The sequence below is a fragment of the Coccinella septempunctata genome, chromosome 8, assembly GCF_907165205.1.
Source record: "Coccinella septempunctata chromosome 8, icCocSept1.1, whole genome shotgun sequence".
Lineage (NCBI taxonomy): Eukaryota > Metazoa > Arthropoda > Insecta > Coleoptera > Coccinellidae > Coccinella > Coccinella septempunctata.
The window spans coordinates 24202808-24225332 of NC_058196.1; the positions used below are offsets into that span (position 1 = coordinate 24202808).

At 35.9% G+C, this 22525-nt stretch overlaps 1 protein-coding gene across 1 annotated transcript in view; it reads left to right on the top strand.

Moving 5' to 3' along the window:
• The window catches only part of LOC123318509, a 69169-nt gene that overhangs the window by 17681 nt on the left and 28963 nt on the right, over nt 1-22525 (top strand). Inside the window, exon 2 of the mRNA XM_044905143.1 lies at nt 18880-18909. The gene's annotated coding sequence lies outside the window, so the exon portion shown is untranslated. The remainder of the gene's footprint in view (nt 1-18879; nt 18910-22525) is intronic.

The following is a 22525-nucleotide window of genomic DNA, read 5'->3' on the forward strand; positions in this document are numbered from 1 at the left end:
CAGATCATGTTTGTTCTAATACAGGAGACCACATGATGGATTGAAATGACACAAAAATTTTAATGATGAAGCCGGACCATTAAAAACGAAAGATTAAAGAGTCTACGTGTATTTCATTAGATCAAAATAATAATTTGGCAAATTGTTCGGTAGGAATAGATCATATATGGATTAATTTACTGAAGAAGGAACTGTCATCCGGTAATTTCAAAGATAAATGAATCAACGTTTCTATGTAGTCTCTGTTTCCATGTATTGAAAATTAATGTCGAACAAAAGATACAATTCCGAAGCTTTTCGAAAATTGATTTTCGTCTGATGAAGGAGTTCTTCATTTTCTGTTTATTGTCAGGCAACAATTTTTTCTAGTTGATTTGCTCCTGACAAATTAGTGCAAGAATTTACGCAGGAGCAAATTGTTTATTTCAATTTTTCTATTGATTTTGTTCCAAGGATTGGGAGAAATATGAACATCATAATTTGATGCGAGAATGATATTCTGAATAATCATGGCTGAATTATGGATTGAAAACGAATTGACGTCTATTCGTCAATCAAGCGTTGATTCCCTGATCAAGCATTATGAAACCCGAAGTTAGCCATTTAAGATTTTCATAATGAGCTGTGCCACCCTAGAAAAACAAAATTATCTTCAGAATAACTATCTAAATCCTGATACTATACATCTCTGGATCTTTTGAAAACAGTTGTATTGAGCCAAAAAGTATCCGATGTTTCAAATTCCACATATTATTATACTCTTTAATTTTAGACTATAAAATTTTTCGAAAACGGCGCACTATACGGGAAAATTTTGTTCGGTGCACTTCATTCTGCTAGGTTTTTCATCCCATTCACTGGATCCAAAATAAAAAGTCAAATGAATGTCTTTGGAAAACCTGGCTATCCTGTGGAATTGCGAATAGAAAAAAAAATTGCTAAAATATCAATAATCATGTCTGTAATCTCCAAGCACATCGAAAGTTCTCCCTATGCATCCTGCGTCACAAAAAAGGAGAGTGTTAGTTAACTAATATCAAAATCTACTGAAGCCCTTTTAGTAGTTGTAGGAAGAATGACGCAACTACCCGTAATATAATGGCATACGTTTCTGAATATCGCGGATAATGATGTACAAATCGAAACTAGTGATTGCTACGTGTTCACAATCAGGCCTTACAAACAACTCATAAAATGGTTAACGCCTTAAAGAGTTAGGTAGGTGAATAATGAACGGAATCAATTTAGTTACGTAACACATGCTGAAATCAAATCAACATATGTTACGATCTGAATCGATCTATCAAACCACCCACACTCAAATATAAGATGCTAACCATGGTTTCGGTATCATTTGACTTCATCAGAGCAGAACAACTTTCATCGCGACGAATGGCCCTTTCATTTGATGTAGTAGTCGGTACGGTGAACACACCGTACTGTCATCAGGATACGAGGTACTGTAATGGATTCGAACGTTTCATCTCTCTCTCTCTCTCTCTCAGCTGGATTACCACAAGATAGGTAGGGGTCCTGCAATACGAGAACTTGAACAAAATGGATATCTACAGCTCTCTTCGCTTTGAGAGTTGAGGAAGTGGATGGAGTTTTAGTTCTTTCCCTGTTAGGTAGATGACCGTAGGGTGTATTCCCTCACCGTACCGACTACTTATCTTTGTTCAATTTTCGTCGAGGTGAGAGTAGTGTTGTTGTGACATTGTCAAATGGACCGAACCCATAGTCAGCATCTACTTTTGCTTGGTGGTATTCAGATTCTGTGACCAGATATTAAGCTGCGTCTGGACTTTCAAGGACTGCTTGGATGGACCCTGTTAACAATTATACTCCATTCAAGAATGATTGACATCTCGGATGGCTATGGAAAATCGAATTTAAGTTGGTAATAGCTCATAAGTTGAGATTTTGTTTTGCGGAATTCGGGTTGGTATTGTGAATTAACAGTGATCTGTAGCCATATTATGTGTGAATCTATGCACTAACCGACAACAATTTGAATTTTGTACAAAGTGGAAACATTAAATGTTTCAATTCTGAATGCTGATTAATATGCTCTGAATTCAAATATTTCTTTTTTTGAGATACTTGTCTAAGTTGTCTAGGTTATATTTGCATATACCTGTTCTGTGAGTGAAACTGCAGAAATTATTGAAGGTATTTTGTGATCAGATATTAAGCTGCGTCTGGATTTTCAAGACCTACTGGGATGTCAATCATTCTTGAATGGACTATACACAAATTATATAGAGGTAGAAGGATCACAAAACAATTAAAAATTGGCGAGAAACCCTCACCAACACCTGCCAATTCTGGAAATGTTTCTTGGTAAAGAAAAACAATCCGAATGGAATTCCAATGTCAACACACACACACACACACACACACAATCTCCAGCTGCTTGACCTTTTCCTGAAATGACAACCTCAGGCGATATTTCGTCTGGCGGATCTTCCAATAGTTGCCGTGATAAAAGTTGTTTTCGAACAAGAAGCTCATTCGAAGGGGCGGAAAACGACACAAAGTCATAAAGGCCAAATGTTACTTTGTTATTTCAGAAGTTGAGGCTGTGGAAGATCGATAGAACGGGCCTGATTCGCTCGAAAGGTACACGTTGAAACTTTTCTGCAGGTGACTGGATGGATTGCTTTTCCGGGCGAGTTTCTGGAGATACGAATTGAATGAAATGATTCGGTGGTATGGATCTGTTCATACGCACAAGCAGAATTCGCTTCTCAGAGTATTACCGCCAGGCAGTATTTGGATAAACGAAAAACTGATACTTCACTAGTTCTCTTTTAGTGACGGCAAGAATCAAAAACGCCTTGAGGCAGGATTTTCATAATATTTTATTGTTGCTTCGCAGTTAGCTTTGAATTTCTCAGTGCTGCTTCTTGAACTAAATTTCTAGGGGGAAAGACTAACTGAATGTGGGGTGTTGCCAAAACACTTGAACGATAAGTAGAACTTACGAATATTACAATACTTTCCACTTTCGTCGAAAAGATGGCAGCTTTTAACTAACGTCTTTTTTTCAATTTCACAAGGATTCGAATTGTAGCCAATGGCGAAACTTTTCGAGAAATTGTTTCATGTGGAAATTCATGGAAGGGATAATTTCACCTCGGAAAGTTATCTGCATGAATAAATATTTGTTCCTCAATGAAAATTTTTTTTTCCGTTGACGAATAAGAATAATTCTGACATTCCGAGATGACGAACTGATTGAATTGAATTATAATGAAAACCCCATATACATTAGTGGTTTCTGACGTAAGATATCAATTTTCTCAGTTTGAACTGACCATTCATTCATTGCCAAGGCACTGATGGGGGCTGGTAGATTCGAAGGGCTCTTTGTGTTCTTCAGGTTTTGAGATGTATGCACTTTCAGCCGTGTGGAAAGCGTCTCCAGGTTCTCAAGTCAGGTGTACACACTTAAGCTTGTCAGATTAAGATACTGTATATGCCCTACGTGTCCCTGATAATAAATTCATGTTAATCTGATAGTTTGCGCGGTGAGGCTGGCTGTACGAAAGAGTTGAAAACGGTTAAAAAAATTTATGGTTGATCTAGGTGCTGCAGACGTGTCAACTCATTAATCTGACAATAATCAGGGGGGTGTTCTCAATCTGACAGTTTGAAGATCATAACAAGGCATTTTCTTAAAGATATTTCCCTTCCTGTACCTCTGCTCGTTTCTGTATTCATTATGAAAGTTGTAGATGATGAAATTCTATACAACTTTTGTCTGAAACAATTTACCATACCTTTAACCGTTTTTGAGCTAGAGGGTGATAAGAGCGAGGAGCTTAGCCACACATGCGAAAGGCCAAGGTCATTGTAGAAACCCAGTCTAAGGTACATTTATCGCCATATATCTCAGAAACGTTCGAACGTAGAAAAAATTGCTTCGGCCAAAATTTGTAGAAAATGTTATGCTCTTGAATTTTTATAATGAATGCGAAAACAATTTGAATCCCAGGAGAGGAGATAATTAAAAAAAAAACTTGCAAACAAGAGCTAGCTCCTAAGTAGTATATATAAGTTGCAAGCCTGACTTGCTTGACTAAAACGTATGTTTTAGTCTTCGCTTTATTTCTCAGCCTTCTAATTAAAACCTGGAAAAAATTGTTATAAAATCTGAAGGACTAGTCGTTTGAAAAACACTTAACACGACAATTCCACAATTTCACTGAAAAGTTTCTATACCGTACGAACAAAAGTAAAGCATTATTGTTCAAAGTCGTAGCTTTCATCATTTCTCATCTTTTCGAGCACAGCGAAACGATTAAGGGTTTTCCCCATGAGATTTCCCTCTTCTAAACTCCTTTAGTCGTGATAGCGTTGTAAGACTTCCGCGTATAATTTCCTGGGTTAAAATCCGGTCTAAGGGGTGTATAGTGAATAATAGTATACGATCCGAGTAATATTGCTAGGGTTTTGAATCATAGGTGCCATATACTCCAAGCGCATTTCATCATTGTTATGCAGAACGCCTCTCGAACTTAATGGAAACCAGAATGCTATTCCAAGTTAATTTTGTACGTATATCTCAAGTTGGTGAAGGCTTTTTTGCTCGCTTCTCGCTTCTGCATCGATTGTATTTTGTTTCATAAAAAATTTATTCAGGAAGTCTATCAAATGGACCACATTCCCTGATATAAGATCTGTTCCAATCTAGAGAAGATGATTTTATTCGAATAGAATATTGGACAATAATTTCTCCGGATGATTTTATTTTAGTCTTCAAACATTAACAACGCTACATCAAGTTTTAATTTCTCCTAATCAAATACATAATGAGCTGGTTTTAGAAGCTTTATAGGATGAATTTATTGAAATGTAAGCCCAACCAAAAATATTTAATTGATTGAAACAATTAGGGTTGATGTGTTTTAGTTGGGACTTTCTGTAGATTGTCCTAATGAGGTAAATTGTAAATTTTACACGACAAATTATATGACTTGAAAATCGCAAGTCCTGGTAAAACAAGCTTAAAAGTGTGTAACATAATTATCGGATTAGGGAGATTATCCCCTAGTTATCGGTAGAAAAGATGATGATTGAATTAACGTAACGTAGTGCTTCAAAATTTCAGTCATGCAAATCATCGTTACACGAAGAAAAGATCTGTCTTAAAAAAAAATATCTAATCTTTCATTATATCGGAAGTTCGACTCTAACACAATCAATATAAAAGAAGAAGAAAAGATCTGTCTTAAAAAAAAATATCTAATCTTTCATTATATCGGAAGTTCGACTCTAACACAATCAATATACTGAAGAAAAAAAACGAAAAAAGTGCCATAGAATGCTAAGGGAAAGTAAATGAGAAATACCGTTTCTTTCTAAAAAATCCTGGAGTTGTAAAATGGTCACGCGCTCTCCTCTGAAGTTATGCTGTCTTTGTTGTGGAACAAATCTCTTTTAGCGAAACTCCCGAAAAACGAGATTGAAAAGAGTAAAAATTATACGCTTGAGATTTGACAGATCATAGAGATTTAAAGGATTTGTATAGTCGATGCCAAATTGAGATACATAATATATAGATAAGTCAGTTTGAAGGAAGTGATTTGGCAACAATCACAGAGCGCGGTCAGTGATATCGATTCGACTGATAGAAGTAGCAAGTATACTTCATTCAAATTTATTTTAGCAGTCGGTTGGCCATGAAATAATTTTCTCAAGTTTTTGTAACTAGAACGAAGTTAGGTTGGCACTCATGAAATGTCGTTAATGTCATAACGCCGTTGCCACAACTAATATCAATTTTTATTAATACGAAAATTCGAAAATGCCGAAAGTGATTGAAAAAAGAGACAGGGTTTCAGGAAATGCTATTTAGAATTCAGGTCCGCTCATTCAAATAGTTATACCCTGATATTCTAAAATCCACAATACGTCCGACGGTAGCGAACATATTCAATGTAAGAGAATAGAGAATTTATATAATGTTTCATCTGAATCTAAACGACTTATATTTCAGCTGAATATTTCCACAATCAGAAAGATTGTGAATGAAGAGTATGACAAAGAATTTTCTTCTATTGGGAGACCCAAAAAAGTGGTGGCATTTGGGAATTTTATGTTTGAGTGAATTAATGCGAAAAGTTAACTACAGGATTTTCGATAAATGTCATCGGAGAATGAGTTCCCTAAAATGGATTTTTCTGTTTTTCATTTGACTTGTCTTATACAATGTAAATGTCTTAAGGTACTAATAAATACCTAATTATTATAATTACATCAATGCATTAAGATGAATAGCCACAAATACGCGCAAGTTGCCCTGTTACTGTTTATTCATGTGAAATTTTTGTTCAACGGTGAAGTTGCATCTTAACTTGAAACTTCCTTCAACTCCTTTTACTTATATTGATGCAAGATGATTTTTATTGAAAAATTTAACATTCTTGTAATTATCTCATTATCTGTTAATTCCTTCGGGAGATACCCATTGCCAACCACTGCATCATATGCATTTCATCTTCGGGTTAATATTTTTGAAATCTACAAATGATGTAAGCCAAAGAAGATAACGAACATTAACTCTCCTCAAGCTAGTGCATATTATGATATTATACTGATCTCTTGTATTTTCCATGGAAATAACTGGATTTGGTATGCCTTCAATCAGTTTGTATAAACTTCAATTATGTTCGTCAGATATTTTCCGAAGAGATTCGACATTGTGATAAAATACGTTATAACAGAAACTTTTACGTAGAACGGGCAACATAGCGTTGATTTAAAACCCAAAAATGTTTTGACAAGCTTCATAACCCCACATTTTCGTACTATACAGAGTGAAATGTGTCAAATTTCCATGGCCAACCGACTGCTAAAATAAAGTTGAATGAAGTATAGGTAAGTTAATTAATAGTGATACTAAAAAGAATAATGAAAAATTCTCACAAGCACACAATAACCAACGATATTGTCATGTCAGCATTACATAAATAATTCTACTGTTATTTCACAATCAACTTCAACGTTTAGAATTTTTTGTCAATCCGAAACGTAATTGCAACGTTATTTTTCTGTAGAATTTTTTTATTACGACAATGATGGTTGCTACATGTGAAAACCCTAGAATGAACGTGTGGAGGCAGCGTAACTATGAATGAAATTGTTGAAAACTTCTGAAAAATATAAATACGGCTTGTTTTTCTTGTGAAGCTGGTATATTATAATTATTAACACTGATCGATTTCCGAATCTTCTTCTAGAATCGTCAGTTTCAGAAACCTCGTTTATAGTTGAACAGTCTCGTATAACAGGACAAAAACCTCAAGTTTGGTGACGAGTCATGTTTCATACCCCCGGTCCAGGAGAATTTTCCTCGTAAGCTTCAGTAATGATGAGATGCTGTACTGCCGTAGTTATTCTTCATGAAAGCTGTGCTGAATCATCAGCCTTCATACATATGTATTAGTTGAAAATGGGACTTTGCGACCCAAAGTATAAGAGCATACCTTACTTTCAGAGATAACAGAGGTTGAGAAACTCTGGGGTGAAAGATGAAGTCGAATGTTCTTGAGGCAGAAATAATAAATTAGGAGAATTGGTACGATGACTGAGTGGTTTGGACGAAGTTTCATTGCGATTCAGTGGATTCTAATTATTACATTCGCTTCGAGTCAAATTGAAGGTATATTATGTTTGAGATTTGATTTTTTCGACAAGAAACAGTTAAAACATGGAACACGTTAAATTTTTTGCAGATTTTAAAAGATCTTGTTATTTGAAATTTGCACATACTTAACAAAATACGAGATCACTAGCGTTCAGAGCTGAACAAAAAACACATTTTGTTTCAATTGAAAAACAAATAACAAAATATTATCTCTCATGCAGGATTATCGTAAAAATGCAATTCTGGTAATCAGATAGTTTGAGTTAAGGGATACATGCTACCATCGTCGCTCTGTAGGATAGGAAAGTAAATTGGGTTGGTCCTCTTTCCTGTCAGATGTCGCTGGGGTGTATTCATACATCATATCCGCAACTGAAATCGAATAAAGGGATCATCAATTCATTTCGTTTTCGTCGGGGTATTAGTTGTGTTGGACTGAAGAGGTCAAATCAGACCGGGACCATGGTCAGCATCTACCCTTTCTTAATAAGATGGTATTTCGGTTAATAAGAATGAGCATTATAATAAAGCAAAAGATCAATATTTAAAGTTAGACAAACAACGAACGAATATGTGTGTGAATAAGCCAGTAGACAATTATATACAATGGATAAACATTCCATTATACAGAGTGGGTCTCTAACTCGTACAAATATTTCAGTAGATTTTTGAGGTCTTTTCCATACAATTTTTTTCCATTCGACCCTGATAAAAAGATATAGCCATTTCAAGTTATATGTTATATAGCCATTTTAAGTTTTCATAATGAGCTACACCACCCCTGGAGGAACAAAATTACCTTCAGAATAACAAGCTAAATCTTTGACACTACACATCTGTGGACCTTGCAAACAGAGTTGCATTCAGCCAAACTAACCAATTTTCCGAATATCACAGATATTTTTTTTATTTGAACATCAAAGTACTCGAAAACGAGAAAATATAAAAAATACTTATATTTCACAAAACGTTCAAATATTGAGTTCATATATAGATTCCAACTTAGTTGCAAAAGTTGGGTTCTTTGAGTTTTTGGTATTTTTATGGTACGTAATGGTCATAATGAGAAAACTGGAAGACGTGGGTGATATCTTGTGTTCGAGAAAGATTCATCGAATAAATGGAAAACTATATTCAGGAATTCATTTCATTCGATGCAACCGTTTGTGAGATGAAACTATGACTTAAAATTTTCATGGTTTTTCAACAGCCTACATATTTTGAACCGAGCCTATTCGGAAACAAGTGTTTCTTTTGACCTCAAAAATCTACCCTGTGTAGTGGAAAGTTTGTCTTATATCGTATATGATTATCTACTTGCTTATTCACACACATATTCGTTCGATTTTTGTCTTCCTTTAAATATTATGATCCTTTGCTTTGTTATAATACTTATCCTTATGACTCCTCATGTAATTTTTCATGGGTCAAATTTTTTGTGTACAATAATAAGGATAAATTCAGATGCATACCACCCACCGATATGAATATCAACAAGTGTTACGATCTGAACTGAACTAGCCAATTTGCCATCGTCAAGGCCCCAAATGGAGTACGCCCCATCGAAGAAAAGCAGATGCTGACCATGGTTTCGGTCTCATTTGACTTCATCAGAGCAACATACCATTTTTCTCTGATGGAGAACGTTTGGAATTGATGGAACTTTATTCAATATCGGCACGTGCTACTGGGTACTATACATTTACCCAGAGCGCCACCCAATATGAAACGGTGTCCGATTCAATCCCTTCCAGATAGAAACCAAGACGAAGACAATAGCATATGTCCCATATTTTCCCTAATTCAGTACGCCGATTCGCTTTGCGAACAACAGACGAGTGACGAATTGAGAAGTATGTTAACACGTTCAGATCACGGCAGAAATGATGCCAGCGGTACAATAAAAATAGAATGATCACGCCCCCGGCGTGATCATTCTATTTTTATTTTTCGTGTAAGTTCTGTAACGAAACAAATAAACAAACAAACAAATAAATTGACAATGTTAGATTTCTCTTTGGTATTTATCAAAGGCAACATGACCACCATGCATTACATCAAAGAGGTGCGTGTTAAAAAAACATGCTATGCCTTATATTCAGGAGCAGTCCAACTTAGTTTTCAACTAGATAAAGCACGATCACTTGCAGCCAAAATTACTATGGCTCATTTGAAGAAAATTAAGTCGATTTGTTGTCTTGGCCCTATGAAATACGCCTGGGACAACAAGATTACTCCTTTTCGTGCACAATGATTTGGATTAGTTTTTCAAATGAGGAATATAAGATGATGATTAAGCCTTTTCAGCATTGAAAAGGGGCAGAGATGCAAAATATGAGATTATTTCCGTAGTTTAACACGAAGAAAATGCTTGGGGTTAAATATTCGAGAATCAGTTCTTTAAACGGAAGTCAACGAAGATTGAAGGTGTTTGTACAAAGGTCCTTCCTCAATTTACCAATCTACTGATTCCATATCGAAAGACCTCCCTTCAAAAGAAAAATATAAGAATAATCGAAGTTCATCGCGTCTGCCAAGTGATTCAGATTAGACTTCCGGAACTAGTGGGGAGCGGTAATCCTCATTGCGACCGGAATATAGAGTCCCTGGAAAATTGCTTCGGCAAAGTTGTAATTGAAGTATCGAAGAAATCATTAATCAATCTGCACGGGACAAGCTTCGGTGCTCAATCGAATTAGTCGCTTCGATCCCGACGAGCCCACTCCGATACGCCCGATTTTTTATAATTAAATGATACTATTTTCGCTCCGGAGGATGCTGCTCTTGCCTCATTCCGGAGCATTTGGCATATTCCACGCTCCGAGAGGTGAAAGTGAGTCAATTTTTGCGACTGGTACAACTTCGTTAGTCCACATGAAGACATAACATGATTTTTGGAGGAATATAGTCGCATAAGAAGACACGATTGATTGCATTATAATTTTATATCCTGTTGCAGCACAGAGAGACAGTTATACGGGGTGAGACTTTGACCCGTACAAATATCTCTACAGTAGATTCTTGAGGTTAAAAGAAACACTTTTTTCCTATACCATTTTTTTCGATTCGGCCCTGATAAAAAGATATATAGTCCATTCAAGAATGATTGACATCCCAGTAGGACTTGAAAGTCCAGACGCAGCTTAATATCTGATCATAAAAGAGCTTCAATAATTTCTGTAGTTTTAATCACTGAACTGGAATAAATAAATATAACCTAGAAAAGCATTTGAAAAGAAGAAATATTCGAATTCAGAGTATATTAATCTGCATTCAGAATTGATAGAATAATGTTTCAAATTTGTACGAATGAATTAGGGATATAAACAGCAGTACAAAATTCAAATTATCGACAGTCGGTGGTTAAGTGCATAGATTCACTTATAATAGATCATTGTTCATTTACAATACCAACCTGAATTCCGCAAAACTAAATCTCAACTTATGAGCTATTACCAACTTAAATTCAATTTTCCATAGCCACCCAAGATGTCAATCATTCTTGAATGGACTATAGCCATTTCGAGTTTTCCTAATGAGCTGTGCCAACCCTGGGAAAACAGAAAAAGCAGAATAACTGGCTAAATCTGTGACACTACACAGCCAAAGTACCCAATTTGTCAAATTTCACTGATGCTTCATAATTTTTGGACATCAAATTACTCGAAAACGAAGCATTATACGAGAAAATATGAGGAATACTTTTATTTTACAAAACGTTCAAATATTCATTAGGTAGCGTAGAACTTAGTTTCAAGGGTGGGGTACTTTGGTCATAATGAGAAAACTGAAGAAGACGTGAGTGATATGTTGTGTTCGAAAAAGATTAATCAAATAAATGGAAAACTATATTCCGGAATTCATTTCATTCGATAAAACCAAAAAACCTTTTTTTTGTGTTTTCAACCAAGCCGATTCTAAATAAATGATGAAGGAAAAAGTGTTTCTTTTGACCTCAAGAATCTACTGTTAAAGTATTTGTACTAGTCAAAGACAAAAATAAAGGAAGTTCAGGAATTTTGTGACCGTTTCCAAAGTGGCCCATTGTTGTCCACCAAATATTCATTTATGAGAAATAAAATGTTGACAGTGTTGACACTCTTATGTCTGAATGGACTCTTTAAGTTTCAGTCAAAATCTTGTCGTTTGCGTTTCTACGTTTCTAAATATTTTGGATCAGTTACTTTTTTAAGTTCTCACAATCAACTTTGATTTAGAATCTGTTTTTTTTGTTGGAATAAAGCCAAAAACTTAGAACGGATGAAGCCAATAGGGCAGATCAGAGAGATGTTGCTTATCTCTTTCAAGTGAAACCTGGCTCCTGGCAAGTCTAACGATATCGAGAAACTAGAAATGTGACGGAAAGACCGAATAATATAGGCCCAAGAACTACCCCTAATGCACAAGATCAGTTTTTGACTAAGTTTACTCGCAGATAGCGTTTGAGTACTTGTCAAGTACTCGCAATAGCGGCTTTTGAACGCTTCTGGTGTTTTGGTTCCAGTTGAAACCTCAGAACATAAATACATGGAATGAACATTGACGTGTTATGAATGTATTTGTTGTGGTACAAACATTTGATGCTTCTCTGTCTAGCGCGACACTAAGGCAGTGGCGTAAAATAAATAAATTTATATAGCTCCTACCTTTTTGTACAGAAAATTGACGTGACGTCAGATTGAGTGATCTCAATTGTGATTGGCGACACTAAGCAACTATCTCACTCCAGTCTTCGGACAACAACAAATGTTTATTTTCCATTCCTTGTATCTATATTCCGTCGAATACTGCCTAGATATGAAAGATAGATACTTATAATATAGATATATAACTGAGAAAAAAATTATTAGGAACAAGTGTAAAAAAAATATTCGTTCAAAATTTAACCAATGAAATTCGTTTAAATTATTCACAAATTTTTCCACAATGGTGATCACAATCTTCTTCTTGTTCGAACCCTCCAACAATCATCGAAGAAATGGGTAAAATAGGGTAACAATAATAGCACTTTGTCAACAGGAGCACTTTCAATAATCTGTCTCAATTTTATTCACTGTTTTCCGCCCAAATCACACGATACAATTTTTTCAAGTGAGCTGATGCAACTAATCAGATAGACTCGGATGTAACGAACCATTGTGCAGCCGAATATTTATGTTTTGTTTCGTTTTTCCGATGCCGTAGTCACCTTCTACAGTCCAGTACTTGAAATTTAATGAAATGTCGAAATTCTAGGGGTTGGAGTTCAGCCATGTTTAATATTTTATATAGACAATTTTTGGTGAATTGACTTATTCTGATAACTTCTACCTTCTAGCTACTACATCTGGTTTTAACATGTTTTTCAGCATGAATCGATAAGCGAGTTTTGAATTTTCATGAGCGAATCTTTTCACGTCAGAACGACTTCAAATCCTCACCATGTTGTGCAATATCGAAAAACGCGGTTATTTTTTTAATTGACATACGCGGAATACGATTTCGCCAGTTATCTCTCTCTATTTCCAGCGTTCATTGGATTCATGTGCCCGAAATGAATAATTCAGCTCAATTCCTAACTCGTTCAATGTTTCAACGCAACCGTTAAATCCCTATCGGCAAACAATAGGGAAATACGCAAACAGCTTCTATGATATCCGAAATTCCGGTGTCGTGTCATTTGCATCGGCGAATCATTATTGGTTTTCCGATTTGGATCCTGACGAATTTAATTTTATTTGGTTCAGTTCCTCTAATCAGAGTGCGAGGGTCGCAGTGACGATATTGCGGTTTGAGTTATTCGGAATTTCTCACGAACGTTTTATGGCAATATGATGATTGAAATGTTCGTGATTTAGCCTTCGAACGGTATTACAGCATAGCGAATAAATATAATTAACAAATATGGAAGAGTGTTCTTTTCATCCTTCATGGAAATTATTCTTGGCAGATTGGGATATTTATAATATGAGTGGAGTAGACTGCGACACCTTTGATGTTTTTCGGTCTGTCGTATTTGATGTTGAGAGGTATCCTTCCCTATCATCCCAAGTCATTTCTGTCAGAGTGTCTTCTGGTGTGAGTCTTTACAGCTTCATGTGGAGAAATAATTTTTATGTGAACCCATCTTTTTCTGAATTTAGCGAAGGTCAACTTTCGACAAGCGTATCTTCAAGAAAAAAAAATCGTAGAGCTAGAATTGATGCACATTCTGAAAGAACAACTCTTTTAGTGCTGAATTTCGAAAGGGCCCTGAGATGTAAGTATGATGATTTGGCCCTTGCAAGATATTTGAACGATATTGATAGGATTTGTAGGTACAAATGATGTTTTGAAATGACGACAGTTTCAATGTTTCAAATGAAAATGTGATACATATTCTTAAAGAGCAACTCTTCTAGTAATAAATCTGAGAATTTCATCCATTTCGGCGCAACCAGTCGGGCTTGACGAATTTTTAACTGAACCCAGCTTTTTCAGGAATTTTCGGAGGTCAGCTTTCGAGTCGTTTATCTCTCAATAAAAGTAACCGTAGATGGAGATGTGATACATATTCTGAAAGAGCAACTCCTTTAGTAATAAATCTGAGAATTTCATCCATCTCGGCCCAACCGTTCGGTCTTGACAAATTTTTAACTGAACCCATCTTTTTGAGGATTTTTCGAAGGTCAGCTTTCGAGTGGTTTATCTCTCAATAAAAGTAACCGTAGATGGAAATGTGATACATATTCTGAAAGAGCAACTCTTTCAGTAATGAATCTGAGAATTTCATCCATCTCGGCGCAACCATTCGGTCTTGACGAATTTTTATCTGAACCCTGTTTTTTCAGGATTTTTCGAAGGTCAGCTTTCGAGTGGTTCATCTCTCAATAAAAGTAACCGCACATATAAATGTAATACATATTCTTAAAGAGCAACTCTTCTTGTAATAAATCTGAAAATTTCATTCATCTAGGTAGAACCGTTCGGTCTTGACGAATTTTTAACTGAACCCAGCATTTTCAGGATTCAAGAAAATGTCTACTCTTTGTTGCTCCGATTCTTCTGTATGTACTCGTTTATCTCAACCAATTTAGCAGATTTATTCCACATCTCTCACGAAAAAGATAGAACGTCTCAGCTATCGCAGATAATTCATCGAAATTTAAATAGAGACTCATTCCCTCAAGTTTCAAGGTGCGGGAAAAAAGTGAATGAACATCAATTTTGTGACTCGAGTCTGCACCGTCCTTTAATTGAATTTTACCGTCTTCTGAACGAGTCCGTAATAATCCGCATTAGTTTTTTCACGAAGTCGGTGCCTGGAGCTTTGAACCCCTCTTGAAATAGATCAGGGAGTATAGGGATGCTGAGGGAATTCATGAACTTTGAATATGATGTTTTGTCACTTCTCGATTATAATCTTTCTTCGTCCTCTGAGAGGAAGGTGTTTTCTGTCGGCATTCAACAAAAGGTCCATACTTTTAATAAGGTCTTAAAAATGAATGTAAAAAATTTTTTAAAGAGTATTTGGGAATTAGAGACAATGAGACGTATGCTTATAATAACTTTGTTCGTAGAGTCCGATTTCCGGAATTTACTGAGTGTTTTCAAAGCTGGGGCCTTTTTTTTGACAGTAGGTAGAACTCATCAAAATAAGTCGTTTAACCAAAAATTGTCCATATAAAATATCCAAGATGGCTGAGACACAACCCCTAAAAGTTCGACAGAATTTCATTGAATTTAAAGTACTGGACTGTGGAAGGTGACGTCGTCATCGCAAAAACTAAACAAAACATAAACATATGGCTGGAAAATGAATGGTTCAGTACCAAGTTCATCGGATTGGATGCATCAGGTCACTTTCGAGAGAATCATAATTGTTGTATCGTGCAATTTAGGGTGAAAAAATATGTAGAAAATTGAGGCAGTTTCTTGAAAGTGCTTATGTTAGTTATGTTGAAAAAGTGCTATCATGTTTCTTCATTTCATCCCATTTTTACGACTATTGTTGATATGTTCGAACAAGAAGATTGTGATGCCCCTTGTGAAAAAATTCGTGAATTATTCGGACGAATTTTATTGGTGAGATTTTGATGTGTTATTCTATTTTTTACACTTGTGTCCTAAGTCTCTTCTGTAAGTTGGTATCGAAATGAGCCATTTCATAAAATCGTTCTAGTTACTAAAAAATAATGAGAACAATTCGACAATTCTAAGTTTCCATTTTCATTACTAAGTAAATATCGAACGAGCCAATATCCTAAACGAAACCACATGGTCAAATCAGGAGATAAGTTTTTTCCCACTGTTTTGCGATAATGCAGCTAACAAACGGTGTAGGATCATATTATTATCTATTTCAGTAATCATTTTAAATTTTTCTTCAACTTTGTGATTTTGAAAGTTTTCTTTAGGTGACTTTTGGGGAAATGCTTCATTTTGACACAGTTCTACCTTCTATTGAAAAAAAAGCCACACCTTCAAATACACCGTGTATAAGTTCTTGGAGTTTCCAATTGAACAACATAGCACGATGTGCAATCGTAGGTATGAGATGAGAATCTAACATCAGCTGTCATCATCATCATTTCCTATAGGTGTTCTTGCATAGGCCGGCATAGGGTATAGGGAAATGGATGTGAATTTCTTGACACCCTTGGGTGAAAATTTGTGACACATAATGGTTTTCGATAAATAAGTTATCTAACCACGAAAGTTGAGATTTCGTTTTTTATCCGAGTGAAATATCTTGGTGTTATTTCATCCAAATTACTGAATTATATACAGTCACCTGCGCATACGCCATTTTGTAACCAATTTCCTCAAAAATGTGACTAGATATTTTAAATTCCCGTGATGAATTGAAGAGGAGTATGTTGAGATAAATATATGAAATATTCCATTGAAGAGCAGCGTAAAAGAAAAACTGAAATGGAAATGTTATTGAATTAAAACTCGAAACTGAGTCTACAATTCAAATCTCCAGCGAGCAGATGAAGAATAAGTCACAATTTTTCTCATTTTCTGAATCACCTAATTTACTTCGCACAAGTCCCAGCTACCCTAAACTTTCGAACCTTGTAGACACTCATAATTCGTCAGGTAACTAAGGGTGTTTCACTACCCACCTCCAGTTGGAACGATGGAAAGTTCAAAAAGCCGATTTGGAAAGAATAATTGCCGGTACAACAGGAGAACTCCGAGAAAAGTTCTAGAACTCGTCATTACGTTTCTAGAATATGGCAGAACTCGGAAGTGGATGATTTAAAACAGACGCCTGTCCATTCAATCATTTCGAAATTAATAAGTTCAATGTAGAAGAAGATAATACGACACGTTCCCCCGGCAGACCGTTGAAAGTTTCCAATTTATGTGTCGAAGAGGAAAATGACGTGCGTGTGAAGTTTTGAACGTTGGTGCTCATCTGAATCAACAATCTTTGTAATCTTTATAACGACAAAGGTTACAAAGATTTTATTGATTCTGGTCAGAATCGATCTAGGCGTTTTCGACATGTTTGGATTTTCGGGGATTACTTCACAGTGCGCCACCTGGAGTCAATTTTTGTAACTAGAATTGTTCGTTTAAGCGTTTAAGGAAACATTTAAATATTGGATGGGGTAGCCTGCGACTTTGCTATAGTTCATTATGCGGAGATGAGATTTCTTTATTTTCTTGTACCTTTTATTATCAACTGGGAATGATGACTCCTCCAGGTGATTTTTATAGCTAGATAGTTTGTAACAGCCGATAATTCCCTGGTGAATTCTGTACAAAATTTTGGGAAGAATACGGAAGAGATAATTTTGTATGCAAGTGGAGAGTGAATTCTACCGAAAGTGTATATGTAACTGCAGATAATTCACGACGCATGAATTCACGTGTAAATTCTCTAGAGAATTCTAGGCTGTTGCAAACGGGCTTAAGAGAGAACTCTTCGTTTACATCGAGAAACCGGAAACCCCCACTACGAGGATGTATTGATATCTAGTTAGCCTAGAGCAGTTCTATGCATAAAAAAATATTACCATAGCAACGAACAATAACTCATTAGAAGTGTCAGTGTGGAGTTTGAGGTCAAAAAAGTAAACCAGAGTTACGCATTAAATTAAAACAAAGTAGATGTCCACCGAAATTGTGAAAATCGAAAAATTGGAGTACTGAGCCATCAACAAGTACCTGTATTTAACAGGGTTAAAAGGTAAGCAGATATGCTTAATACACTCGGTGAAAAATTGGACTGCAGGCTTCAAAAGAGGTGAATTTTCCATTGAAGATGATGACCGATAGGAAGGCCAGTTTTTGTGTCAATCCCCGAAAATATCGATGAACTTCATGACAGGATTTTATCAGACCATAGAATTGGGCTGAAACGGATATCTGAAGAACTGAATATTTCATACGAACGCGTTCATCATATAATTCACGTCAATTTGGACATGAGAAAAATTGCTGCAAAATGGATCCCCAAATGTTTGAAAGTTGACCAAAAGCGTGCAAGGATGAGACTTGGGTACATTTCTACGATCCAGAAGCAAAGCAACAATCGATGGAATGGCGACCCTCTGGTTCTCCAAGTTCTAAGAAGTTTCGTGTCCAAAAATCTGCTGGAAAAGTTCTTGCTTCAGTTTTTTGGGATTGCCATGGAGTAATCATGATTGATTTTTTGGATTAGGGTAGAACAATAACCAGAGATTACAATTCGACATTACTGACCACTCTTCGGGAAAAAATTAAAAAGAAAAGACGCGGAAAGCTATCCAAAGGTGTTTTGTTTTTGCTGGACAATGACCCTGCACAAAAATCTCATGTTGCCATGCAAAAAATTCGTAATTTGGGGTTTGAATTACTAGAACACCCCCCTTACGAAAATGCTATCATTTTTACGATAAGAAATCAGGAAACAATAAAATTTTCAAATGAAATTGTCTCTGTAATGCATTATTTTTGATGGTGATATTCGAATACTGTGAAAAGTTATGGCAGAAAATCAAAAAGGGTTGTCGATTTCACTTCTTTCCAGCTATGAGGGATGTGGGGGAAAATTAATTTCTGGTGCATCTCTATTCGAAGACTATTCAGCAAAATTTCATCTGTTTATCTTGGTCCTACTTTATAAAAATTTTATGAATCCATAAGGAACCTAGTGGTTTGATATCAATATGCTCACACATTATTCAAATGAAATAATATTTATTACTGATTTATTACTGTTTCCCTGTATGAAACGATTTTCATTTTCAATAATATTTTTTTTGTTTCAGTGAAAAAGGCTCATTTCGTGGGAGCACAAGGTGAGTGTCAAATAATAATTTTTCCTGTTTAATTAAAGGCGAGTAGTATGAAAAGTAGAGAAAACTGTGTCTCGAAGTTCAATGAAAGTCGTCACACAAATGTATTTATTCATGACTAAAAATAGAAAATGAACAGGTCACTGGAATGCGATATTCTCGTCTGAAATACATAACATGAGGGTTCAATATTCGGGAGACATCGGCAATTTACTCCACTTGTATAGATTGCTTTCTGGAACTCCCATTAGATCTACCCACAGAGCGAATAGAAGGAACACAAAGAACGTTATTTCAACAAATTTGGTTACTATGATAGTTGAAGCTAAGACATAGATCATGTTTTTTCAAAATAAAATAGGTACTCCGTTTATTCGAACATTTTTGAATTCAAATTCTAATTCGTTGTTGATTTTATGCATATTTCCTATATCTTTGACTTCTTTCGAGCTGTTCACCGTTTTTCGAAAACGCTCACATATGAAAGCTTTTCAGAAACTGTTAATTGCTCGAGAATATAATGCGAAGAGAATCGAATAGATAGATAGATAGCTGAGCAATATTATATTGTGCCATCGAGTTTTTTATCAATTTCATTGAGGAAAAAAATCGATAATCTAATTTCATCCAAAGACCTTTAGTGCTCGTCAAAATTTTATTCTCTGGTATAAGAAACTTTGAGAGAAACTGGTGCTTTGGATTTTGTAGCATCAATAATTTATAGCCACCGTACTTTAACCAGATGTATACGCCTCTTAAGATTGTGGGGTCATCAAATTAATGGTGCCTAATTTTTGCGGATACTTTATAATAATCCCATTATTATTTTCTCGATTTTTACACTGGTGTATTCAGTCATTTTTCGTGAGGGATATACTGTATTGACATAAATCATGCCACAAAATAAAACATCCAAGCAGTTCGATACGAAACGAATGAACATTTTGAGAAGGAATTAATTTTTCATTTCCAGTTTAAAACTGGAGTTCAGTCATCACAATATGCAGTGTTTCTCTTGACTTCACGTTTTTTTTCGTGACTTCAGATAATTCACACACTATTCTGGTAGGATCTATTTCAACGATAACTTCTAATTTCTCGGTATAGGTGGTTTTTGGTGAAACGTTTCATTTTGACCAGTTCTCCCTTATTAAAATAGATTGACCATTGAAACACCCCATGAATGAGCATTCCCATTTCACCCTATTCGAGCAAATCGAATAAATTCTATTCATCTGGAACCAAATGGACGAAAAGTTATATTTTTGGTCCGAAAAAATTCAAGCGTTCAAATGGTCCCTGGTCTAGAATATATACAACCCGATTCAACGGGTACAGAAGGATTCTGTGAATCAGAAATAGATGAAATGGGAGGAAAAACCTCGAAAAAAAATAAAACGTTTTTTTTTTGGTCCTTCGACCTACCCACCACTTCTCGTTGTTCTGTGACCGTGCTCGAATCGGATTATTGGACTATATAGACCGAATTTGCATTCATTCCGTGGAAGGGACAAAAAAATCGGGCAGCAATTTGCCACGTCTTGTTTACGAGGAGGTTCGGGGTGTGGTTTGTGTGTGTGGGATTAATTGTTTGCAGATTGGCGCATCCAGTTCGTCCTAGTCGATGTTTTTTCGAGTATCTATTAGCATCCGTCTCTCTGTCGTTGCGAGAGCTGAACAGCCAAATCGTTTCATCCTGTTCGCAGGGCTTTCCATTCTTCTGTGAGGGGCGGTTTGAACAACTGGGCGTTTTAATTTGTATTTTGACAATTTTTCCCTGACACTGGTATATACAGCTTGTTACAGGTGATTATTTTTCTTTCACAGAAGGAACAACGGCTAAAAAAGTTGGAATAACCATTGATAAAATAAACTAAGTAGCAAATGAAATAGTACAGCTGAAAAATGGCCTAAGTTGCGATACCTGCCGGTCAACTTCTATACACATAGCTACCTCAAAGTGGATCTGTGTACATTTCTTCTCCAACTACTCTAGCCTGGAGTCTGATACGTGTAAATCTTAGAGCATAAATACATGGAATGGACATTGACGTGCTCTGAATGTATTTGTTGTGGTATAAACATTCGATGCTTCTCTGTCTAGCGCGACACTAAGGCAGTGGCGTGAAATAAATAAATTTATATAGCTCCTACCTTTTTGTACGGAAAATTGACGTTACAATAGTGTCAGATTCAACTATCTCAATTGTGATTGGCGACACTAAGCAACTATCTCACTCCAGTCTTTGGACAACAACAAATGTTTATTGTCCATTCCATGTATCTATGTTCCAAGGTGTAAATAGAGTGAGTTCGACGTCAATAAGTTAGCGAATCAATTAGATTCATAGAAATCTATATTCAGAGTGTACCATAGAGAATATATTTCATGGACAGCATAACACTACAAACTGGAATCTGATCTGGAATGCCAATAGAGGTGGTTACACTGGAAAACATCAAAAAAGTCCCCAAATCGTATTGGCAAATACATAGTGAAGTGAAGTTGCGGGGGATAGTTGAGACACCGAAGATATTAAAGAAACGTTTGGGATTTATTTTACATGAAAATTATTCCATGAGAAAAGTGGTTTCAAAGTGAGTGCACTGGACCTTAAGAATAATAACGTTTCAAGGATTCATCAGAGGGCTGTTTGCAACTTTTTCGTCGATATAAAAATTATTCTTGCCGTCGGTATGTCGTAGTATGGACTCACCATTATCCTCAAGAGTCTGAAGTGAGGTGAGTGGGCTGCAGCCCTGAACTCGTCAAATTCTGCTACAGTTTACTGGCAAGGTTATGGTGTCCGTATTTTGGGAAGTACACGGAGCTTTATTCATCGACAACCTTGAAGAACGCAATAGCGAATATTACGAGGATGTATTGATATCTAGTTAGCCTAGACCAGTTCCATGCATTTAAAAAATATTACGTTACCATAGCAACGAACAATAACCATTTGAAGTGTCAGTGTGAAATTTGAGGTCAAAAAAGTAAACCAGAGTTACTCAATAAATTGAAAGAAACAAGATGTCCACCGAAATTGTGAAAATCGAAAAATTCGTATCGAGCCATCATCAAGTAGATTTACGAAAATATGCTTGGACTGCAAGCTTTAAAAGAGGTAAATTTTCCATTGAAGATGATGACCGATCGGGAAGGCCACTTTCTTTGTCAGTCCCCGAAAATATTGATGCAGTTCATGACATGATTTTATCAGACCGTCGAATTGGCCTAAAACGGATATCATATCCGTTCACATATAGTTCATGTCACTTTGGACATGTTTGAATGTTGACCAAAAAATTGCAAGGGTAGAAGCATTGCGTCCGATCTGTGCTTTATTTGAAAAGGATGTAGACTTCTTAAACCGAATTGCTACTATGAATGAGACTTCATTTCTACGATGGAATGGCGACACTCTGGTTCTCCAAGACCTGAGAAGTTTTGTGTCCAAAAATCTACTGGAAAAGTTCTTGCTTCAGTTTTTTAGGATTGCCATGAAGTAATTATGATTGATTTTTTGGATAAGGGTGGAACAATAACCGGAGATTACTATTAGACATTACTGACCACTCTACTGGAAAAAATTGAAGAGAAAAGACGCGGAAAGCTATC